A 6,875-nucleotide genomic window follows, 5' to 3' on the forward strand; every position below is an offset into this window, starting at 1 on the left:
TAGTCACTGCTATACTGATTCTAAAATAATTTTAAAATAATTTTCTCTGGTCTATAATGCTATTTCATCTAGATTGTTTTGTGATTGGCTGAAGGTTGCAGAGATATCTCCCAAACACACTCCAAAACAATCTAGAAGGATAAATAGCACTATAGGCCAGAGAAAAAATATGTGTTTTTGATTTAGGGGGTGAATATGTCTTTAAAGAGCAGAAAACCCCAGTTTCATGTTTCTGCTTTTCAGAGAGACTGATGGAAAGGAGTGTGTGGTGTAACCTTGAGACCTGGCCAAATTCATATTTGTCTTCTGTGGGAGGCGTGATCCTGAGGCCTTTATTTCAAACAGCATGCATGTAGTTTATTTTGGACATGATGTCCTCTGACGTCCTTTCCAATTACATGATGTACCGGTACGTGTGGTAGTTGACATTTATACTAGTTAGCTCGAGTCCCACTCAGAAATACCAGACAGTGGTACCAGACAGAAGTGAAAAATTTGTGCTATCTTCTAGTTTACACCTAATAGTCTGGTTCCTGAATCAAACTAAAGTTAAGGTGATGCAGTGTTTGTTGGTTTATTGACACAAACCAGTCCAGAACTCAAACAGTCCAGAAAGTGTAAAATACGCCAGTGTTTATGTATAATACGTTAAATCTCCCCAGTTTGTTTTGTATATTGTCATTTCATGATGTCATTCTGAAGCAAAGGTTTGGTTGTGTTTTTTCAATAAATAGTAACACTGTCCACCTCTTCTCTGTTAATATTTGATAAGTCACCGCAGGACACATGTTGACCTTTAACAAGTGAGGTCTTTTGTTCCAGTATAGTTTCTCTGGAAATTTATTGCTCATTCTGGATATTTAAAAAAAAAACAAAACAGGTACGTCAGATGAAAAACCTGATGCAAAAAAAAATTGTTGTTGCACTGATTTTTTTAAATTCAAAAGGGCATACAGGTCTCTAGCTGAACAGTGCCATAACTTTTTGGTGTTACTGTGTGTCTCTTTAGTAGTGGATGCATTACCTGAACTAAAAAATGTAGTGGACACAGACCTCTTGGAGAGGAGTCTGGATGAAAATCCTACACGTTTACTGTTTTTGAAAAATCAACTAAAATCATTATATACCAACTTAACTGTACTGTTAGAACTGGTGAGTGTCTGACATTTTTCTGTCTGAGTCTGTCATGGAAAGACGATGTCCATTCTTTATTGTGACTGCAAAGCATTGATTGAATGAGTTGTTTTTCCAACCTGGGAATTAGCCATCAATGAGCACATCAGACCTATTTAAGATGAAAAAAAAAATCAAGATGTTAACATCAATACAGAAGTCTGGAACCAGGGTAAGCCGAAACTACAAAAATATAAATGAGACCCTCCTAGTAAACTGGCCCAAACCTTCCTGTGTGTCACTCCTGCCATCAGCATTAATGGATGATGATAGTCTGCCATCACTGTACAGCACAGACAAGGAGTCACCTGCTCAGGCCAGTCAAAGGGCATGAGAACTGGCCAATTCACATTTTGCCAGTTTTCATGGATGAGATTCCCCTTTCAATGATGAATTTGATCTAAAATAAAACATTTGAAAAGAACCCACTTAACTAAAATTTATGTGTTAAGGTGATCAGCCACAAAAAGTTCACTACACTCTAAAAACATTTGAAATTTTGAAGTTTTTCTGCCTAAAACATGTAAGTTAACTTTAAAAATAGTTCAAGTTCAAGTCTTTAAGTTTCTCAAATTTGAGGAAACAAGTTTTAAAAACTTAAGGTATAAGTTAATAACTGACAAACACTGCAGTCAGATTTTCTTTCCAGTTACATTTTTTTTTACATTTGTTACTTTTTTTTTTGAACAATCACTTCTTTGTTTGTCACAAAGGCTTTACAGCTGTGGATGCTGCTGTTGGAGTCACTTTTGATTCAGAGATTGTATACACAGACAATACATGAGGCAATCTAAGGACATTGTGCAATTATGAATGGGGAAAGGAGTGGATACTAATCTTACCGTGGTTGTTTTTATTATTATTATAAGAAACAACAACAATTGAGCTTTTCCCAGAGTGGACACACTTCCATCATGCATGTTCATCAGATCTCTGAAGAATTGTAACTGTCAAACAATGCATGCTGGGATATCTGCCAACATGTTTGTCATGTTTCTTAAGGAACTCAATTTGAGGAGTTTAATGAACAATCTGTAATACATCCATTCCACTCATTATTTGAAGTCAAGTTCTGAAATGTTTGAAAATGAAAACTAGCTATATGAAGTTTTCTAAATTTAAAATCGATGAAACTTCGCATCAAATTAAAAATATCAGATTAGTTGTTTTCTCCTAGTAGTGACTGAATGATTATCAAAATCTGAACTTTGTATTATTTACACCTGACCTCCCAGATATCACCGGTAAAAATGTGATATTCTGCAGCAAATTGTTGAACATCTTTTTACATTCCAGAACCATTAACAATCATATGGGAAATATGTTTTTATTAAGTTACATAATATTTAAGAATATTAACACACTGTTGGATCTATTCCTTTTACTTTTACTTTTGCTGCTTTTATAGCCTCATACACAGTGCTTCATGTGGAGAAATTCAAGCCTTGACCGTCCCATTGTGCCTAGCTGTAGTTGCTAAGTGATAATTGGACAAGCAAATCTTTTTTCACAGCCGTCATTTTGGCATGAAATGGAAGGGAAAAAAACAGCAGGTACCCATGATACGAATAAAGGGTCTGCTCCATTCAAACAGAGTCAGGGTGCTGCTGTTGTGCACGTTAGCTGAGAAAGGCTTTGCTACACAAAATGGGACGGAACCTTAATTAATTTCATTAGTTAAACCACCTGGTATTTCTTATCAATATGGTTGCCATGAAAAAGGTCTGTTGCTGTTTGGAGAAAAGTTTGATCCATTGTTGCCACCTTATCATCACCTGCCTGCACACCTGCTCTTTATTCCCTGATATAAACAGCCCAGCAGTGGCTCACATTATCCAGATTGTCTGTGCTACTTAGTGTTGTCCAGCCCCAACTTATTTGCTTGCATGTGCTAGTTTTTGGTTTTTAATAACCTGACTGCTCCCTTTTGCGTTCATTGCAGTCATCTGGTCTATTTGTGATATTTCTGTCTGTGACCACTCTGAACCCAGTTGAGCTCAGATTGTTGGCCTTCATTGCTGTTGACAGTCATGAACAAACAAGAAGTGAATAACAGGGGTTATCTTTGTCTGTATGTGCAATGCAAAGAGACCGACAAGTTCATGTTCAGTCCATGTTTACATTCAAGAGGTGTGTATTTGGATACCTTTGATCACATTAGAATGATTTCATAGAAATCGTACACACTATGTGGATTTTATTTTATTCAGAGCCAATTACCTTGCTTCTCTTCTTCCCTCTTTATGCCTAACGTTTTCTGCGTGGTGTTTCAGTGTTGGGTTTTGTCACTGAATTACACTGCAATTTTGAGTTAAAAAAAGACATTTCAAACTCTGATCCATGAAGGCCAAATCATAAGGTAGAAGTACCAATCTAGCAAACATGATCACAGCAATCAAGCAGAGAACAGGCAGTTTCATGTAGATCTGACAGCAGGTAACAGAGAGCCTCAGATTTACACCTAGCAGGTCCATAAAAAGCCTGGAACAAAAGCAAGCTGCCTGGTGACGGTGTTCATTAATTCTCCTCGCTATCTTGTTGCTGTTGTTAAGAGCGTCAGAGAGCTGCAGTCTGTCGAGCATGCTCAAACACATGCAACACACACAAACATGCTCCTCTCTATTTTTAAGCAAAGTGCAGTTATCAACTCAGAAGCTACCAGATCTGACCCTTCTGTAACAAAACAGTGACACAATGTCAAACAGGAGCCAGTGCCACTGTTACACTGAGTTTGGCCCCCTATGGCCTCCCTTCAAGAGTCAACAATAACAATAAAATTATGAAATATGAGATGAGACATATATGAGATATATGAGATTATTATGAGACTATGAGACTAAAGCCAAACCACTGACTTTGAAGCTTGGTGGTTGGCTTTTTCTTGGGGCGATGCACAGTGGAATTCATAGCCGACTTAAAATCTGACATATTTATGTGCACAGTCTGTTTGTTGTGGCTGTTCTTGGATGAACCTCAATTATTTCAACACAGTTGCAATTTATTTGTACTGATGATTCAAGCGAGATATGTTGAAGACTCTAACCCATTGGTGATCTTTCCTCTAGTGCCACTCTCAGGTCTGAATGCACAAGAGCCATTTTTCCATTGTTTGGAAGTACCAGTTTATATTTTTAGTACAATAAAGGAATAACTCAGTGGCTAACTAGAAAATGTGAGTAAATGTAACTTTAAAATGACACAAACACATTTGGAAAAAGTAGATCCCACAAGCATGGAAATAAAAAGATAAGCAGGTTTCAATTAAATATAGACACTTGAAACTCATAATTGAGTACATCACACACTCATAAAACCTGTTGTTTGTACAAAGACTAGTCTTTTTTTGATCTACATAATAATATGATGCAAAAAAATTACTTTTTTAATTAGATCAAGCAGGAAATGCATCTGATCGATGTCAGTGTCAACTCAGTGTCTGCTGTATGCCATGGGATTAATTACACAGTCATACAGCTTGTAAATTATTTACATTAATCTGTTAATATGTATATATGTGGAATATTTGTAAAAGTCCATCATTAAATTTATCATTAAATGATAGATTAACAAGCATTATCAATATTTTTGACTCTGATTTTTGTCTTTAAATATTGATTTTTTTAATATTATTTACATGGTAGACAGGTTCACTGAAACACTCTCATCTTGTATATACTGGTCTTGTTGCACCACTGAGGACACTGAGGTCATGTATCCTCCTTTAGTTTTAGCAACCTGAGTTAAGCTACATTCTACAGTTTGAAAAATATGCATGTATTTAATTGGGTCATTACAATTAATCAGATTCAGCATATTTACTTTCAGTCAGAAAAGTAAAAAAAAAAAAAAAATCTGTGTGTAATAAGTGTGAGGCTGTGTGAAATACCTGTACACTTCACTTTTCTTGAATGCTGTCTGTTTAACTAAAACTGCTTTAAAAAGTAAAGTGTGCTCCAAAGTTTTTACTTAAATGCGTTTTCTGAGTGGTTAAAAAAAAAAAGTAATGTGATTCATCTTCAGCTGAATTGTTTTGAATGTCGTTACCACAGATGTCCAGTAGAGGTCTCCCCTGTAAATAAAGTAAAAGACTGATTGACCTCCACATAAGAGAGATGTCATTGATGAAGTACTAACTGTTTATTTTAGTTTGCCACAGTAGCTCTGGAGTGAAAGAGCAGCATACAGGAGGTCAGAAGATGAAACAAACAAAAATGTAAGTGTAATTTTTTTTTTGTTTTGTTTTGTTTTTTTGCTAAATGTGTCTTTTTTCTGTTTGCACAGAGATGAGCTGTATCCATCTGATCATGTAACATATATTTTAATGGCAAAACCTGTACTGGGAAATATCAAAGACATGATCCCAGAGAAGAGATCTGTGGTATTTATTAGTCTATGAGAGTATGGTAGAATGTGGAGAATTAGCAGACGGGGTGAAAAGGTCATTTCTCATTTCACTGTGAGTTCAGCTGTGATCCTGCGACAGACTGGGGCCCTCGGTAGTGTAAAGGACCAGTGTAGGAGTTAGTGGAATCTAAAGATGAGCTTACAGAGTGCAAACACCTCATCTCACTTGCCCCTTCCAAGCATGTAGGAGAACCTACAGTGTGTGTGAAATGTGCATCCTGGGCTACTGTAAAAAAAAAAAAACGGAGGTAAATGAAAACACAATGATTCTTATTTTCAGGTGATTATACACAAATGAAAACATGCTTATGAATAATAAATTGTGTAATACGCAACATAATAAATGATGTTGCCAAGTCAGCTGTTAATTTGCTGCAATTGTAGGTAAATGTACCTGCTATAAACGCATACAGTTTACAAACTGAGCCACATTTTCCTTTTTCTCACCAGCAGGTATCAGATTTAATATCCTGGAATGAGTCTGTAAAGTCACTAAGAATGGCTGAATAATATAAGACAATGGTGACTGAGCCTATGCACCACTGACGAAAGTCTTTGCATTTGCAGTCTTATGAACTGTGTGTCTGTGGCAACATTCAAGGGAAAAATCACAAATGGCGGACAGTTAGCGGCACATTGTCTTCCACCAGAGACGGTAGGCCAGTGACAGAAATAAAGATAAACACCAAAGCTCCACTTCCTCCCACTGTGCAAAACTAAGGCCAAAATACCCCGGATATGAGCGTTGCCATCTTGTGCCGGTGACGCCATTTTGAGCCAGAGTCTGTGCAGCAGTGACCATCATTGGAGCCATGCTATCAGGCTCTCGTCCGAACAGCCAACTCAGTCGCGAGCAGAGCTCAGCTGTCAATCATGGCATAAAACCCCTTTTTATCGCATCAAATAAATAATTAAAAACAAACTTATCGCATCAGTGTGATAAGAATTTCTCTTTGATGTTTTAGTTTGGCCCAAGTCCAATCTATTAACATTGGGGAGGCAGAATTTATGACCTCTACTGCAGCTGGTCACCAAGGAGCGATAGAGATGCTTTGGCTTCACTTTTGGGGAGCTCTCATGTCGTCCATTTCTACTGTATGTCAATGATGTAGGCCGAGCTAACAGACTTGAGACTTGCTTTTCAGCTCACTTGTGTGTAATGCAGAATATGTTTTTTTATTTTTTTTTTTTCCAGTGTCTGCTATTGTTGCATGTGATCAGTTTTGGCCAAACAAACAAGGAAAAGACAGCAAACAGTTACCTCTGTGAAGTGAGGTCCAAAAACACACCTGGAGTTA

The sequence above is a fragment of the Lutjanus erythropterus genome, chromosome 8 (assembly GCF_056507025.1).
Source record: "Lutjanus erythropterus isolate fLutEry1 chromosome 8, fLutEry1.hap2, whole genome shotgun sequence".
Classification (NCBI taxonomy): domain Eukaryota; kingdom Metazoa; phylum Chordata; class Actinopteri; order Lutjaniformes; family Lutjanidae; genus Lutjanus; species Lutjanus erythropterus.